At 39.4% G+C, this 16,723-nt stretch overlaps 1 long non-coding RNA gene and 1 other non-coding gene across 2 annotated transcripts; one reads left to right on the top strand and one right to left on the bottom strand.

Moving 5' to 3' along the window:
• Nucleotides 1–2,294: 2,294 nt before the first annotated feature.
• Nucleotides 2,295–9,504, bottom strand: LOC133547810 (uncharacterized). Its single transcript, XR_009805624.1, has 2 exons — nucleotides 9,383–9,504; nucleotides 2,295–4,078 (listed from the first exon to the last, which is right to left on the bottom strand). It is a non-coding gene; the product is annotated as an uncharacterized LOC133547810 (long non-coding RNA).
• Nucleotides 9,505–16,246: 6,742 nt separating this feature from the next.
• Nucleotides 16,247–16,319, top strand: trnak-uuu (transfer RNA lysine (anticodon UUU)). Its single transcript has one exon. It is a non-coding gene; the product is annotated as a tRNA-Lys (tRNA).
• Nucleotides 16,320–16,723: the final 404 nt, after the last annotated feature.

The raw sequence follows: 16,723 nt of genomic DNA on the forward strand, positions 1-16,723 counted from the left end.
GAAATGCTTCTCGCGCACCAAGACAATCTTATCCCTAAATAAAGACTCAAAGATGTATTTTATACGACGTGAATATTTAAAAACTGGAGAAAAAGTAATGAGACTGACTTATTAGCGTTCGGCTCCCTTCTCTGTCGACGTGCGAATGATGCCAAAAAACATGAAACAAGATGGGAAATCCTTAAAGGCTTATTGTGAAAATGTAATAATGTTTATAGACATGCAACAACAGCAACATATATGCTATCTGTTGTTATGTTCCCGATTTTTGAGTGTACAAAATGAAAGTGTGTGTTGAGTCTGACTTGGACATAATATGGACTATACACAAATGCTTTTTTATGAAAATGTCATTTTGTTTATACATTATATGCAATCTGTTGTTTCCCTAATTGTTGTTGTTGTTGTTGTACATGGATGAGGGTGTGTGTTGCTGAGCCCCACTTGGACATTACCATGAATTGATGAAGGTGGACCCCGACTTAAACAAGTTGAAAAACTTATTGGGGTGTTACCATTTAGTGGTCAATTGTACGGAATATGTACTGTACTGTGCAATCTACTAATAAAAGTATCAATCAATCTGGACTGGACCTGGTTTTAAAAACCTTTAGAAAAGTCTAATTTCAATAATAACCTGGTCTTGTGAAGATAAGGTCATTTTTTATTTTATAAATAAAATCAAATAAGATAAATAAAAAATTGAAATATAAAACATTTTCTTGGATAAAAAAAGAAAGTAAAATAATATAAAACAATTACATACAAAATAGTAATTAATGATAATGTTCGGCACACACAATCATGTGTTTTTCAGGGACTGTGTCCCTTGCCGCCTGTGCTAGATATGTTGAGGGAACCACAATTTTGGTAGCAGAAAGAAACAACCCTTTTTTGTGTGAGTGGGTGTGGATGAGTGTGAATGGGGGAAGGGGGGGGTTGATGCACTAATTGAAAGTGTATCCTGTATATTTTTATGTTGATTTAATAAAAAAAACAATGTATTGAAACAACAGTAGCATAAGGAAAGAAAAACAATAAATACATATTACACTCATGATATTATTATTGTCTTTGATGCTAATCATTTTTATAATGTATTTTAGAATGTGGGAGGTTTTCATGTTCTTTTTAAATTTATTCTGGCATTATATAAATTATATCTATATATGCGAATATATATACATATATTTATTTATTTATTGTTTTTCTTTGATTAGCTATCCATCCATCCATTTTCTACTGCCTGTCTTTTTTGAGGTCTCCTAGGAAAAGAGGCCCCAATTGGGACTTCGGGATGCAAAACAATTGACAACCATATCCTTGAAAGGAGACTACCTGTCTAGCTCAAACGCCAACCTTTAAGTTCTGACTGAAAGCAGTTGTTTTCCAGATATTTACACACCAACATCTCCTTCTGTGGTCAGGTGGTGTTGTTTAGCTTTAGCGCACACCCAGACAGTGAAAGAAGGAACATAGAAAACGATGTTCTGGCTTCTCCAGGAGAGGAGTCCTCCATATTTGACCTGACCTCCTCCCAGGAACTGCAGTCCTGTGTAAATGACGCTCTCTGGTAATTAAGCGACTTTTGCTTCAGTAAAGCGTCTCCGACGTCTGTTTGGATCCAGTCGCTCTGCCGTGTCGCCCTTCTGTCCGGACGAGGATGACAAGACCAGAAATACACTTCAAAAGCTCCAGAGTTTTACCTCAAAAATAGAGAGATAAGACAAAGTCAGAGTCAGTTGCACAAAACACCGAAAGGGATTGGCGCGGTTGGGAGAGTGGCCGTGCCAGCAACCTGAGGGTTCCTGGTTCGATCCCCACCTTCTACCAACCTCGTCACGTCCGTTGTGTCCTTGGGCAAGACACTTCACCCTTGCTCCTGATGAGTCGTGGTTATTGCCTTGCATGGCAGCTCCCGCCATCAGTGTGTGAATGTGTGTGTGAATGGGTGAATGTGGAAATAGTGTCAAAGCCCTTTGAGTACCTTGAAGGTATAGCAGTATGAACCTTTCAAGTCATGGCTGCAAACTGCCAGTAAGAAGAAGAAGTAATAGAGCTGGTTGCTTGTTTCTCTCGTGAGATCTGACAACATTAATAGTTTAAATAGAACAATTGACAGGTTGACAACATCCAAACAAACCAAGTCATCTCCAATACATCTCAACATTACACACATCCTCCAGGCTGAGTTAGTCTACATGATGAAGTAAGCTGGAAACTACATGTAAGTCATATAAAGAAAACATTTAAAAATTGACTGCGATAACAAATAGAATAAAAAACATCCCCACAAATATTAACTACATTTATTGTACCCAATTGTATTTGAATCATACATTGTTTATTGCATAAAGGTCCAGGGACATACAAACCCTGTTTCCATATGAGTTGGGAAATTGTGTTAGAGGTAAATAAAAACAGAATACAATGATTTGCAAATCATTTTCAACCCATATTCAATTGAATGCACTACAAAGACAAGATATTTGATGTTCAAACTCATAATTTTTATTATTTTTTTTAAGATAATTAACTTAAAATTTCATGGCTGCAACACGTGCCAAAGTAGTTGGGAAAGGGCATGTTCACCACTGTGTTACATCACCTTTTCTTTTAACAACACTCAATAAAAGTTAAGGAACTGAGGAAACTAATTGTTGAAGCTTTGAAAGTGGAAATCTTTCCCATTCTTGTTTTATGTAGAGTTTGAGTCGTTCAACAGTCCAGGGTCTCCGCTGTTGTATTTTACGCTTCATAATGCGCCACACATTTTCCATGGGAGACAGGTCTGGACTGCAGGCAGGCCAGGAAAGTACCCGCACTCTTTGTTTTACGAAGCCACGCTGTTGTAACATATGTTGAATGTGGCTTGGCATTGTCTTGCTGAAATAAACAGGGGTGCCCATGAAAAAGATGGCGCTTAAATGGCAGCATATGTTGTTCCAAATTATTATGTCACACATGTTACTTGTGCTGATGTTACTTAAACTTAAAGTTTTTACAGTTTATTTCAAATCCTGCAGTTTCATTTGCTGCTGCTGTTCTCACCAGCACACTTGTGTTTCTTACACTGGTACTTAGAAGACAATCTTTCACCACACACACTGCAACTCAACACTTTCTCACCTGTGTGTGTTCTCATGTGTACTTTTAAACTTCGATTTATGACATAACTTTTACCACATTCTGAGCAGGAAAAAGGTTTCTCTCCCGTGTGTATTCTCATGTGCGCTTTGAATTGGTACCTTTGAGTAAAATCTTTACCGCAGATTGAACATGTAAAAGGTTTTTCTCCAGTGTGTGTTCTCATGTGTGCTTTAAAATTGTGCTTTTGAGTAAAATCTTTACCGCAAATTGAACATGAAAAAGGTTTTTCTCCAGTGTGTGTTGTCATGTGTAGTTTTAAACTTTGATTTAATACAAATCTTTTACCACATACTGAGCAGGAAAAAGGTTGTTCTCCAGTATGTATTCTCATGTGTACTTTGAAATTGTGCTTTAAAGTAAAACATTTACGACAGATTGAACATGAAAAAGGTTTTTCTCCAGTGTGTGTTCTCATGTGTCTTTTCAGATGACAATGGTACTTAAAAGTTTTGTGACAGTGAGAACATGCGAAGTGAGTGTTGTCAGTGTGACATGTCTTATCATCTTTAGAGTCTTCATCATCAGTGTCAGGAGAGTGTGACGTTGTGTCCTCACTATCTGATAGTGGAGCTAAGAGCTTGTCTGCTTGTGATCCTCCACAGTGGTCTCCATCAGCTTCTGTTGTCATGTGTTGTGTTGAGCTGCTGCTTGGAGGCTCCCCCCCCTCCCCTCTCCTCACTTTCACCTTTCACCTCATCATCTTCACTCTTCACAATCAAATGGAACTTCTCCAACCATTCTTGACTGATGCTGTGTTCCTCCTCTTCCTCTTTAAAATGCGGGGTCAGTGGGTTATTTTCTTCCCTTTGCATTTGCAATGTATGTGGCGCCTTCTCTTCCTCCTTAATGTGGAAGGGCTGTGGCTCCTCCTTGCCCATCCTGAAGCTCCACTTCTGTTGCTCAGAGAGAAGATGTTCTTCACAGACGTCTGCAGGACACAGGAAGACAAACATGGTCGAGAGGAGTCCATCTTTTTTTCAGTCACATGTCAGGAGCGATATTGATAAGATTTTACCAATTCAGATTTAATTTTCAATTCTGCTTTACGATTCGGTTATTTGTGGACTCTTTTGCTTTCAAATTCGGTAAAAAGGTGAATGAACAGGTCGATTAGCACCTACAGTGAGGTCTTAAGAGGCCCAGACCTTACGGGTCCCCTATGGGGTGCCAGAGGACCCTAAGGAAATGTTTCTGCTTTGAAAATATCTATAAAATAAAAACATTTTTGGCTATAAATTAACAAGACACTACAAGTTATTTTGGGGTATTTCACAGAACTTTCCTCCAGAAGATCTTAGCTCCGTCCATGTCAGATGAATATCAAATGGAGCTGTTTGGCCACAATACCCAGGAATATGTTTGGAGGAGAAAAGGTGAGGCCTTTAATCCCAGGACCACCATTCCCACCATCAAGCATGGTGGTGGTAGTATTATTCTCTGGGTCCGTTTTGCTGCCAATGGAACTGCTGCTTTAAATGGGACAATGTAAAAGGAGGATTATCTCCAAATTCTTCAGGACAAGCTAAAATCATCAGCCTGGAGGTTGGGTCTTGGATGCTGTTGGGCGTTCCAACAGGGCAATGACCCCAAACACACGTCAAAAGTGGTCAAGGAATGTCTAAATCAGGCTAGAATGAAGGTTTTAGAATGGCCTTCCCAAAGTCCTGACTTAAACGTGTGGACAATGCTGAAGAAACAAGTCTATGTCAGAAAACCAACACATTTAGCTGAACTGCACCAATTTTGTCAAGAGGGGTGGTCAACAACCAAAAGCGCCTTATTGCAGTGAAACTTGCCAATGGACATGCAACCAAATATTAACATTGCTGTATGTACACTTTTGACCCAGCACATTTGCTCACATGTACAGTAGACCCATAGTCAATTCATAAAAAAAAAAAAACTTTATGAATGTTTTTAGTGAGCAACAAGTATGTGCTCCAATCACTACATCACAAAAAAATAAGAATTGTAGAAATGATTGGAAACTCAAGACAGCCATGACATTATGTTCTTTACAAGTGTATGTAAACTTTTGATCGCGACTGTATGTGTGTGTGTATATATATATATATATATATATATATATACACACACACACACACACACACACACACATAAAACAGATTTAAGTGTACCACTAATGGTACGACAAATGTTCTTTAATTGTTTAAGTACAGTGTTTTAGTTTCCTATATTGAATGAACCTGAAAGTTCATTGAGGTGGTACTTGGACAGCCAAGTATTTTTGGTGAAAAAAGTTTGACAACTACTGACGTAGTAAACTACATTGGCAGACACCATTTTGTTTTACCTAAAACGACGTCTGCGCATAACTATCGCTTCCAATGAGATCCCGTTTTTATCTTGAGTTAACAGTAAAAGGAGAAAGCAATATCTGCGTCGTTTCATTTTTCTCTAACTACTTTCCACTGTGTTTGTTAGAAAGTTCCACAACTGTTGACGTTATCCCACGCTTGTGCTACAGCACTCATCTCATTGTGCAACATGTCAATGTTTCAAGTGGAACTAAACCTGATCTCTGAAAGAGGCACACATTATTTCCAAAGCAGGGCCCCCATCCACATATACAATACTAGAACATATCTGATGAAAGCAAACATTATTTTGTTATTTGAATTATAAGTGGGCCATACCAGCTATTAGGGTTGTACAGTATACTGGTATTGGTATAGTACCGCTAATGAATCATTCGCTGTACCGTACCCTCGCATCGAAGTCACGTCGTGACATTGCGGGTTTACGAGCAGACGAGCATGTTCGGCGGCACACAATCACTGAGTACTTACAAGCAGACACAGCGTGGAGACAGAAAAGGAACAACGGATTCATTTTGGCTTAAAAACTAACAATAAAGGTGAAGTTATAACACTGAAACACCCTCAGGAAGAGGGGCTTTAAGACATAGCAAGCTAGCTAGCGGCTAACATCCATCCGCCGTCGGCAGTGTTTAGCTACTTCTAAATCACTAATCCTCGCCTCCATGGCAACAAATAAAGTAAGTTTCTCACAAGTAACATTATCACTGGAGGACGAGGAACAGCTAAACATGCTTCACTACACACCGTAGCTCACCGGCTTCAAAATGTAAACAAACGCCACATATCTAGCCGATACTACTATGATTACGTCAATATTTTTTGGTATCACAACATTTTATTTCACTTTTTTTTTTAAATGTATACAGTATTATGTTTATAAACACAGGAAATATGTCCCTGGACACATGAAGACTTTAAAGATGACCAATGTATGACCCTGTAACTACTTGGTATCGGATTGATACCCAAACTTGTGGTATCATCCAAAAACTAATGTAAAGTATCAAAGAAGAGAAGAATACGTGATTATTACATTTTAACAGAAGTGTAGATAGAACATGTTAAAAGAGAAAATAAGCAGATACTAACAGTAAATGAACAAGTAGATTAACTATCCATTTTTACAGTTTGTCCTTAATAATGTTGACAAAATAATAGGTGTATAAATGAGACAACATGTTAGTGCATATGTCAGCAGACTAATTAGGAGTCTTTGTTTGTTTACTTACTAGTAAAAGACAAGTTGTCTAGCATGTTCACTATTTTATTTAAGGACTTAACTGCAATAAGAAACATATGTTTAATATACCCTAAGTTTTTTTTGTTAAAATAAAGCCAATAATGCCATTTTTGTGGTCCCCTTTATTGAGAAAAGTACCAAAATAAATTTGGTACCGGTAGCAAAATATTGGTATGGTTCCAACACTCCCAGCTATATTTGAATATTGTCTAATGGAAATGACTGCTGTCTGATAATCACATGAATAACCAGTGTTGGCGTTAACACACTTTGTATGTCTTTTTACGCATTGAAATCAAAAAGGACGTGCATTTCCTTAAGTCCGGGCGTCCCTGGATTGCAGAGTGTTTTTTTTTTAAACCGAACTGCCTTCTGTGGGTCAAAACTCCAGTTTGCTTGTTTTTTTTTTTTAACGAATATCACTTTCCGCCAGTGTTCCAGGTTCGATCCCCGCTTCTGCCATCCTAGTCACTGCCATTGTGTCCTTGGGCAAGACTCTTTACCCACCTGCTCCTAGTGCCACCCACACTGGTTGAAAAGTAACTGTCCGGCTTGCCCCTGACAGTTTGGTTGTGTTTTAGTTTTTCCTCTGTGTGTAGTATTTCCTGTCAGCGCCATTATTTATCTGTTTCCTGGTTGTTTCCCTGAGTGCTTTGTCTCCCCAGCTGTGGCTGATTGGCACCTGGCCACACCTGGTGTCAATCAGCCAGATACTATTTAAAGCTGCCTTCCCCACCAGTCAGTGCTGGATTATTGTCGTGTCGTGTGGATGTCACCACTACCTGTCAATGTCATTTATACTAATCGTTGTAGCTGTGTCTACTTCTGTTCACTCTGCTCATGTCATAGTTCCTTCGTGTCACAGTAAGTGTTTTTGCTTTTAGTCCCCAGTTAGCCTTTGTGCTAGTTTTGTTCATAGCCAAGTTTGTTCTCCGCCTTGTGCGCGCCTTTTGTTTGTACCCTTTTGTTTGTTCAGTTTTAGTGTTAAATTAAATCATGTTTTCCTGCACAATGCCTGCCGCCATCTCTGCATCTTGGGGTTCAGCAACAACACCCCCTGACAGTAATTCAGATATTAGGTTTCACTATGTAAAAACGCTTTGAGTCACTAGAGAAAAGCACTATATAAACATAATTCACATGATTGATAAGCATTTGTTTTTAAATGGTGGTGTTAAAGGCCTACTGAAAGCCACTACTAGCGACCACGCAGTCTGATAGTTTATATATCAATGATGAAATATTAACATTGCAACACATGCCAATACGGCCGCTTTAGTTTACTAAATTGCAATTTTAAATTTACCGGGAGTTTCGTCTTCAAAACGTCGTGTATTGATGACTGACACCACTTTGTGGTGATGTTCTTCTACACATGGAATAATCATCAGTTATTGATTATTATGAATTGTGTAATTGATCCTGTTTCCTGCATTTACATTAATTATTGATTAAAAAGTAACAACTTATAGAAAACCTCCTGCTGGGATTTTAATACCGTCATGACTGCATGAAGTCAGTCTGCACGTATAAAAGTGTCATTGTGCTGCAGCATCAAGTGACGCCAACCTGCTCCTCCCACTACCAACCTACCAGCCAACCTTGACGTGCACCTCCAAAATAGTCCCACCTCACGTCAACGGTGACCAGGACTACAGAGCTGTGGTCGGTTGGCTTTACTTTTACGCGCAATATCCTCTCCTTGTTCTTCCTTCTGCGAAAGCAACATTCTTAAAACCAACGGAAAAAAAACAGAAGTGCAGTGAAGCACGTGTAACAATTGCCAGCAAGTATATATATATATATATATATATATATATATATATATACAAATTTATAAATATCAACATATTTTTAGAATATTTGGGTACCTCATGATTCGACTACAAACAAAATATTGATGCAAATTCATTTTGTGTGCAGTATATTAAAGCTATTTTTAATATTTAACATTTATTTAATTAAATATTTATTTTAGTCCGACTGAATAAGCATTAATCACTTACAATTGTGCAAATAGTGTATTCGTAATAACAAACATCAGTTGATTTAATTTCCATGATATGTCCACCCAATGCAGCTAAGATAGGCTCCAACACCCCCCGCCCCCCCTCGCAACCTCAAATAGGGACAAGCGGTAGAAAAGGTATGGATGGATGTTATCAAGGGAATAGAAGTGCGTGCAAATATCATTTGTATTTATTGCTAATAAAGTTGACACCAATATAAAGCAGACCACTGCAATAATACATTATATTACACTGTCATTACAATAACAATAATATTTTTTGTTCATCCTGTAAAGCATCTTTGAGTACACTGAAAAGCGTTATACCAAATAAAATGTATTATTATTATTATTATTATACCATGTGACTTATTCCAGACTTAAATTTCGAGACGTTCGTTTCTTTCTAGTAACAAATATTCAATGATGTTAAGCGTGACTGTAATATACAACAAAAAACAGTTAAAGTATTAAATAAGTCAATATAATTCTCATAGAGAACATATAAAATACACTCCTCCAAAAAAAAAACGCTCGCATTTGCTACAAAGGCCTGCTAGCGGGCTAACGCTAGCACGTTAGCTTCGAACAACATATGAGGTAAATAAGATAAATAATATGAAAATATATCATGTATATTACCTCATAAGCCGCGTGTACAAGAGAGGAGTGGAATATATTCTTCCTATTGTTACACCAGCAACTCTTTTTTGTCTTCTGTGGCCGGGCGAAGGAAGTGTGCACCACTCACTATTGTCCCAGTGAAACACGTGTTTGAAGGAAGTGTGCACCACTCACTATTGTCCCAGTGAAACACGTGTTTGAAGGAAGTGTGCACCACTCACTATTGTCCCAGTGAAACACGTGTTTGAAGGAAGTGTGCACCACTCACTATTGTCCCAGGGAAACACGTGTTTGGCCAACATTTGTTCCGCAATTGACAACACCTCGATGACGTCACACAGGAGGAAGCACAAAACAAGATGGCGTCTGGCGGAGAATACGTTGTTTTGGTTATTATGGTTTCTAGGTCTTAATTACAACGTACATGTGCACAGGTGTGTCGTTTAACGCAGTAAACGTCCTTATTAATTGTTTGTATGCGGATACATTAGTCTGAGTGCACTTTGACGTGCTAGCCTAGCCTGCTGGTTAGCTTAGCTTGTTAGCTGCTAACAAAGAGAGGCGGAAGTGATCGACACATCAAAGCAGAGATCCAATGTAAGTGTAAAGTGTTTTTATTGTGTGAACATGTCTACGTTACAAATGATGTGAGTGTTGGTGACTCAGCGACTAACTGCTGCCGCTGAAGAAATATTTGTGATGTAAAAAAAAAAAAAAAAAACGACAACAGAATAAGAGGAGGAACTTTGTTCAACAAAAGAGGAGAAGGAGCGACAACATCAACTACTGGACACAGTTTTCTAGAAACATCAAATTGTGTTACACATCCATCCATCTATCTTCTTCTGCTTATCTGAGGTCGGGTCGCGGGGCCAGCAGCCTAAGTAGGGAAGCCCAGCCTTTCCTTTCTCCAGCCACCTTATACAGCTCTTTCTAGGGGATCCCGAGGCGTTCCAAGGCCAGCCAGTTTCTAACATAATAGTGAGAGTCCAGTCCATAGTGGGGCCAGCCAGAGACCATCCCGAGCGCAGACAGGTCAGTAACGCAGAGATGTCCCCAACCGTTGCACAGTTGAGCGGTCCACCCCAGGTTCTGACTCTGGACAGATATACATAGATATATATATCACACACTGGTGAAAAACCTTTTTCTTGCTCAGAATGTGGTAAAGATTTTGTTCAAAGTAAACATTTGAAAGTACACATGAGAACACACTGGTGAAAAACCTTTTTCTTGCTCAGAATGTGGTAAAGGTTTTGTACAAAGTCCCCTTTTAAAAGTACACATGAGAACACACACTGGTGAAAAACCTTTTGTCTGTTCAATCTGTGGTAAAGGTTTTACAGAAAGTCGATGGTTGAAAGTGCACATGAGAACACACACTGGTGAAAAACCGTTTTCCCGGTCAATCTGTGGTAAAGGTTTTACAGAAAACTGGTGTTTGAAAGTACACACTAGAACACACACTGGAGAGAAGTCCCATTCCTGTTCAATCTGTAACAGAAGCTTTTGTGAAGGATCAACCCTTGTAGCACACATGAGAAGACACCCAGGAGAGAAAGTGTTGAGTTGCAGTGTGTGTGGTGAAAGATTGTCTTCTAAGTAGCAGTGTAAGAAACACAAGTGTGCTGGTGAGAACAGCAGCAGCAAATGAAACTGCAGGATTTGAAATAAACTGTCCAGACTTTCATTTTGACTTTCTAACAACATCAGCACATATAACATGTGTGACATTGTTGTTTGTGTAACACAATCTTGTTAATATGCTTCCACATTTATAGATTAGATATTTTGTATTAATGATTTCATCAGTCAAGCACATGCATTAATATGCAACATTGTGTACTTTTATTAAAAAATGGACAGAACAATTTGAGTAGATTAGATAGTAAACAGTACAATACATATTTTACATGCAATAAACATTTTGTGCGTATGTATACACACACACACACACACACACACACACACACATATATATATATATATTTATATATATATAATTATATATATCCTGTATATTCATCATACAATTTTATATGAAATATTGTATTTGTAATTGTTAATAATCCCATAGATTATCACCTTTATATGATATACATATGTACTGGTTCACATCTGAAACATCTTCTGGACCACTTCAGGAAGCATATTATTATTTACTTTATACATCATTTGAACAGTTGTCTTTCATACAATTTTAAAATGTGTCTTTTTAAACCATTTGTTGGGTCTCTATAATCATTTTTATTCATTATCGTCATTACTCTGTATTATGATGATTGTGTTGTGATTGTTTTATATGTATGTCTCCTGACCTTTATGCAGTATAAAAGTGAGAGAAAATGGCAGAATTTTTTTTTTTTGTGAAATGATGGTTTTGTTTTTACAAACTTACATTTGTGGATGTATTATATATATTGTGTTTTAAACATTTGTTTTACTGTTTTTTATGTTCTTTTTTAACATCCCCAAAACAACATCAATATCAGTCAAAGTTTGGAGTGTCAGGCAAAAGCCAATATTGTACATCATCCCACAGAGATTTACTTTGCATACATTCTTAAAATAAACTGTTTATTGTGTTTCCCAATCACAGATCGAACAAGTGTTGTCTTCAATTGCAAAACAACATCCAAAATATTACTTTAAGTGGTCAATTCCGTCTTTTTTTTTCTTAAATTAAGTCTTTTGCCTTAGAAAGAATGGAACATTTTAAGTTATGAGTTTTTTTCTTGTTCCAGGTTGTACTTAATGAAATCTTCAAATAATAAACTATTTTTATCAGTCAATAAGTACATCAGTGACCAAATGCCTTTTTCAAACCATTGCTGTTCAAAGATGGATTTGTTCCTCATTTTAATATAAGAACAATTCCATAGTGGAGTATTGTGTGTGATGAAGTTGTGTTTGTAAATTAGTTTCCAATACAACAACACTTGCTGGTAGGGATGGGTACTGTTCACATTTCAACTGATTCGGAACACATTCCACTACCTCCAAATCAATACCAAGCCTCAACAGTACGACTTTTTGGTACTTTTGTGTGTGTTAATCATTTTGATTGTGATAAATTTATATTGCAATGTTTAAAAATAAGATTATTATTGATAATTGCGGTCCTTTCGTTACCCTTTGTTTTTTTGTTTTTTTTGTTTTCATATCATCATTTACATGTAGCTTTATTTACATTTGCAAGTCCAGTACGCTAGATGGCTGTAGTGTAAATTCATGATGTTTTTTGTTGCGCCCAAAAAAGTGTTAATACTGTATATATTGGATTTATTATGCACCAGCTGTCTGATACTAACATTCATCTTAGTTATAGTTTTAATTAACTCATTTGGTGGGTGTTAACGTCATGAGAAATTGCTAATGCTAATCAGTAGCATGTCAATAGCAAAGCCAATGTATATTAGCATCAAGCTAACATAACTTTTATAGCGTTTTTTGAGTCCATTTCTTTGTTGGCATTGACAATTGCAACATTTATCTAAAGGTAGTTTGACTCAGACTGCTCTCAGTGCTGCTGGAGTGACCTCCAAATGCCAAACAGAGGTCAAATGAGTTTCCAAGTTGGATATTCAACAGACATTCAACATCCAGCCAGGCTGACTGTTTGAAAACTCATGCCACGTCTGTCAGTCCCTGCTGACAAGTGCTTTACTTTAAGGGACCGTCAATAAAGTACTTGTCATTAGCTCACTAAGAACATTTCAATCGTCAGTAGCTTCAGTCATGTGACCTAGAACCTCAAACCTACTTTCATATTGTTTGTTCATCACTGCTGTAGTCGGCGCATGCCTTGAATTGTCCAGTTTTAAGGGATAAGCAGTAGCAAATGGATGGATGGATGTTTAGTGACAGAGTGGAAACTGTCAAACCTCAAGCCCACCAAGTGCTCGAACCCAAAGCAGTTTTGGGAGAAAAGTTTACTGGTCAGATGAGACTTTGCCTCACCTCCAATCAAGAGTGAAAAGGCTGATCTTTGTACACAAGCAGCTTTTCCAACAAGACAACAATATTAAACACACATAAAAACTGTTTTCAAAGGGTTTCAGGCAGGTTTCTGGAATGTCCGTTCCAGAGACTGGACCTTAACCCTGCTAAACATTTGAGAACATTGCTTTGAACTGGCTCTGTGTCAAGAAAGCAACACATGTCAATCAAATCTACCAGTATTTCCAAGAACGGGGTCAAATATGCAAGCAAAATGTTGCCAGAAGCATCTTGCTTCATTTTTATTTATTTTTACGTGTTGTGAAGAAACCCTGAAGTGCTCTGTTATAAGAACATCAGACTTTCATTCTGACTTCCAGGATTCAAGTCCATAACTTTTATGGACAGAATTTCGAGGCGCAGTCAAGGCGTTGAGGGGATCGGGTTTGGTGACTGCAGGATTAGGTCTCTGCTTTTTGCAGATGATGTGGTCCTGATGGCTTCATCTGGCCAGGATCTTCAGTTCTCACTGGATCGGTTCGCAGCCGAATGTGAAGCGACTGGGATGAGAATCAGCACCTCCAAGTCTGAGTCCATGGTTCTTGCCCGGAAAAGGGTGGAGTGCCATCTGCGCGTTGGGGAGGAGACCCTGCCCCAAGTGGAGGAGTTCAAGTACCTCGGAGTCTTGTTCACGGGTGAGGGAAGAGTGGATGGTGAGATCGACAGGCGGATCGTAATGCGCACGCTGTATCGATGAAGAAGGAGCTGAGCCGAAAGGTAAACCTCTCAATTTACCGGTCGATCTACATTCCCATCCTCACCTATGGTCATGAGCTTTGGGTCATGACCGAAAGGACAAGATCACGAGTACAAGCGGCCCAAATGAGTTTCCTCCGCCTGGGTGGTGGGTCTCTCCCTTAGAGATAGGGTGAGAAGCTCTGTCATCCGAGGGGACCTCAAAGTAAAGCCGCTGCACGTCCACATGGAGAGGAGCCAGATGAGGTGGTTCGGGCATCTGGTCAGGATTTAGGGCACGTCCAACCGGTAGGAGGCCACGGGGAAGACCCAGGACACGTTGGGAAGACTATGTCTCCCGGCTGGCCTGGGAACGCCTTGGGTTTCCCCGGGAAGAGCTAGACGAAGTGGCTGGGGAGAGGGAAGTCTGGGCTTCCCTGCTTAGGCTGCTGCCCCCGCGCGCTGACCTCGGATAAGCCGAAGAAGATGGATGGATGGATTAAGTAATGAAGTTAAACATTGTACTGATATGATCCATGAGCTTATAATGCAATTTTACCAAGTGATAAAGTAACAGCACAAAGCACACATCAGTCATATTAAATGATGCATCAAGGACAATACTGTAATGACATCAAATAGATATTTTTAATTTCGCCAGAGTACCTGGTTGGTTTTCACATCTTGTTCAATACCTCTTTTTTCAAAAGTTATCCTGCCACCGTCACCGTGTGGGTTGCCGTGACACTGGACACAAGACGCATCATAGCAGGTTTGACTGTTTATTATTTCAATAAAGCAGTCTTCTTCTGGCCATCCGATCGCGTCACTTTTCAGCGCGCGGGCTCTTCCTGCTTGCCGCCGCCGCACGCCTTTCGGCATACGGCGTTTGCGTCCGTTGCGGGGGTCGTCATCTCACTCTCTCGTCCTTGATCGTCGTGCTCGTTGTCTGTTTGCCGTGGTGTCCTCGCCTACTCCTCCTCGCTCGTTCCTCCTTCCCCTCTTTTGTGCTGCAACAATAGATGAGCAGATTGAGCACAGGTGTGTGGTGAACGCACCTGACTTGGCTGGCTGGGGGCGTCGCTCTGAGTGCGTCCCGCCTCCTCTCTCCGCCGCACGCCCCGCCTCCTGGCCGCCATTGCGGGTAGGACCGACATTTGTCCGACCCTGCTGTTGGCTCCTCTGCTCCGTCTCTCCACACATCCAAAAAAAAACAGGAAGGGTATGGTGCCATGAGCCGGAGTCAAACCAGGGTTGCTGCAGCCACAACACAGAGTACTAACCACTATACCATCACGGCTGTAACAAACCATCCTGAATGATAATGTGTTTGCTTCCCTGTTCATGTTCATAGACAGAATAGTCACATCTAGTTTGAATGCTAGTGACCAAGCCCCAACATGTTTTACTCTAACAAGAGGAAGGCGTGCTCAGGTAAGATTTGTTTTGTTTCACCTTTTTCCTCACCCACTTTATTCTGATTGAATGTCCCAAGTATACCAACAGATACATCTTCCAGTTATCTATTCACAATAAAAAAGACAAATTATGCATGTTCCAGTTAGTAGATATTTATTTTAAATGCAAAAAAACACTCTCAAAGAAACAGCACTAAATTTTGTTTCAGTTCAATTAACAAAAACCAATGAGCTAGCCAGGAGTTGAACCTAGAATCTTCTAATCTGTAGTCAGACGCATTATCCATTGCACCACTAGCCCTATGTGAAGAAATGTTTTACTGTAGTACAAGTTGTATATTGTAAACATCTTAGGCCAAAGGAACACACAGTTTACATGAGGCTTACTACCAAAACAGGGCTTTACTGACTGCTTATGTTGGACTTTAAAATCTAGTGACCTTCTATTTGTTGCAGCCTGGGCCTTCACCAGCTCTACCTGTTGCAGCTAACCTCCACTAAAAATTAAAACAAAATGCTTCTGGCAATATTTTGGGGAGCATCCAAGTTAAATGCAGCTCAGAGTTTGCAACTTTGGGAGAGGAGCTTCTTTTTTGGTCAAAACCTTCTTTGTTGATGACGATGTAAAACTGGCCTATCTGTCAAAAATGAGCTTTGGGTTCAAGCACTTGGGGAGCTTGAACTTTGACAGTTCCCAGCTTGTCACTGAACATGCTGACTAATTCACTTTCACCTGAGATTGCCAATATGGATGTTATCTCAGATGTTGGACATATCAGCACACCAAAGGTCCTGGGTAGCTCAGTCGGCAGAGCATCAGACTTTTAATCTGAGGGTCCAGGGTTCAAGTCCCTGTTTAAGTGGCTGATGCTGACCTCCATACATTTCTCAAAAAATGTCCCTTTGCCCCCCTGCAGCAGTCCTTCGAATCTATATTTAATTTAAATAGTTTTCAAAAATGATTGTTTTTCCTCTATTTCATTTGAAAAACTGATATTCAAAAACATCCCTCACATCCACTTTAGTTCAGGTGGGAGAGCGTTAATGTGATCATCAGAAGGTTTAACCGCAATACCTTAAACACAAATTGTTAGACAGTGTATCTGTATGAAAAAGTTGTGGTTAATATTTTGCTGTAGGTGTGTTAGATGCACCTTCACCTCACACTGAGCTCAGCTTTATTACTCTCAGTTTCAAGTTATACAGTCCAAGACAAACCCCTAAGGCAACACATTTGTGTTTGAAACAGCCCGATGTAAGGCTCAGT

This window comes from Nerophis ophidion, unplaced genomic scaffold, assembly GCF_033978795.1.
Source record: "Nerophis ophidion isolate RoL-2023_Sa unplaced genomic scaffold, RoL_Noph_v1.0 HiC_scaffold_194, whole genome shotgun sequence".
Taxonomy (NCBI): Eukaryota; Metazoa; Chordata; class Actinopteri; order Syngnathiformes; family Syngnathidae; genus Nerophis; species Nerophis ophidion.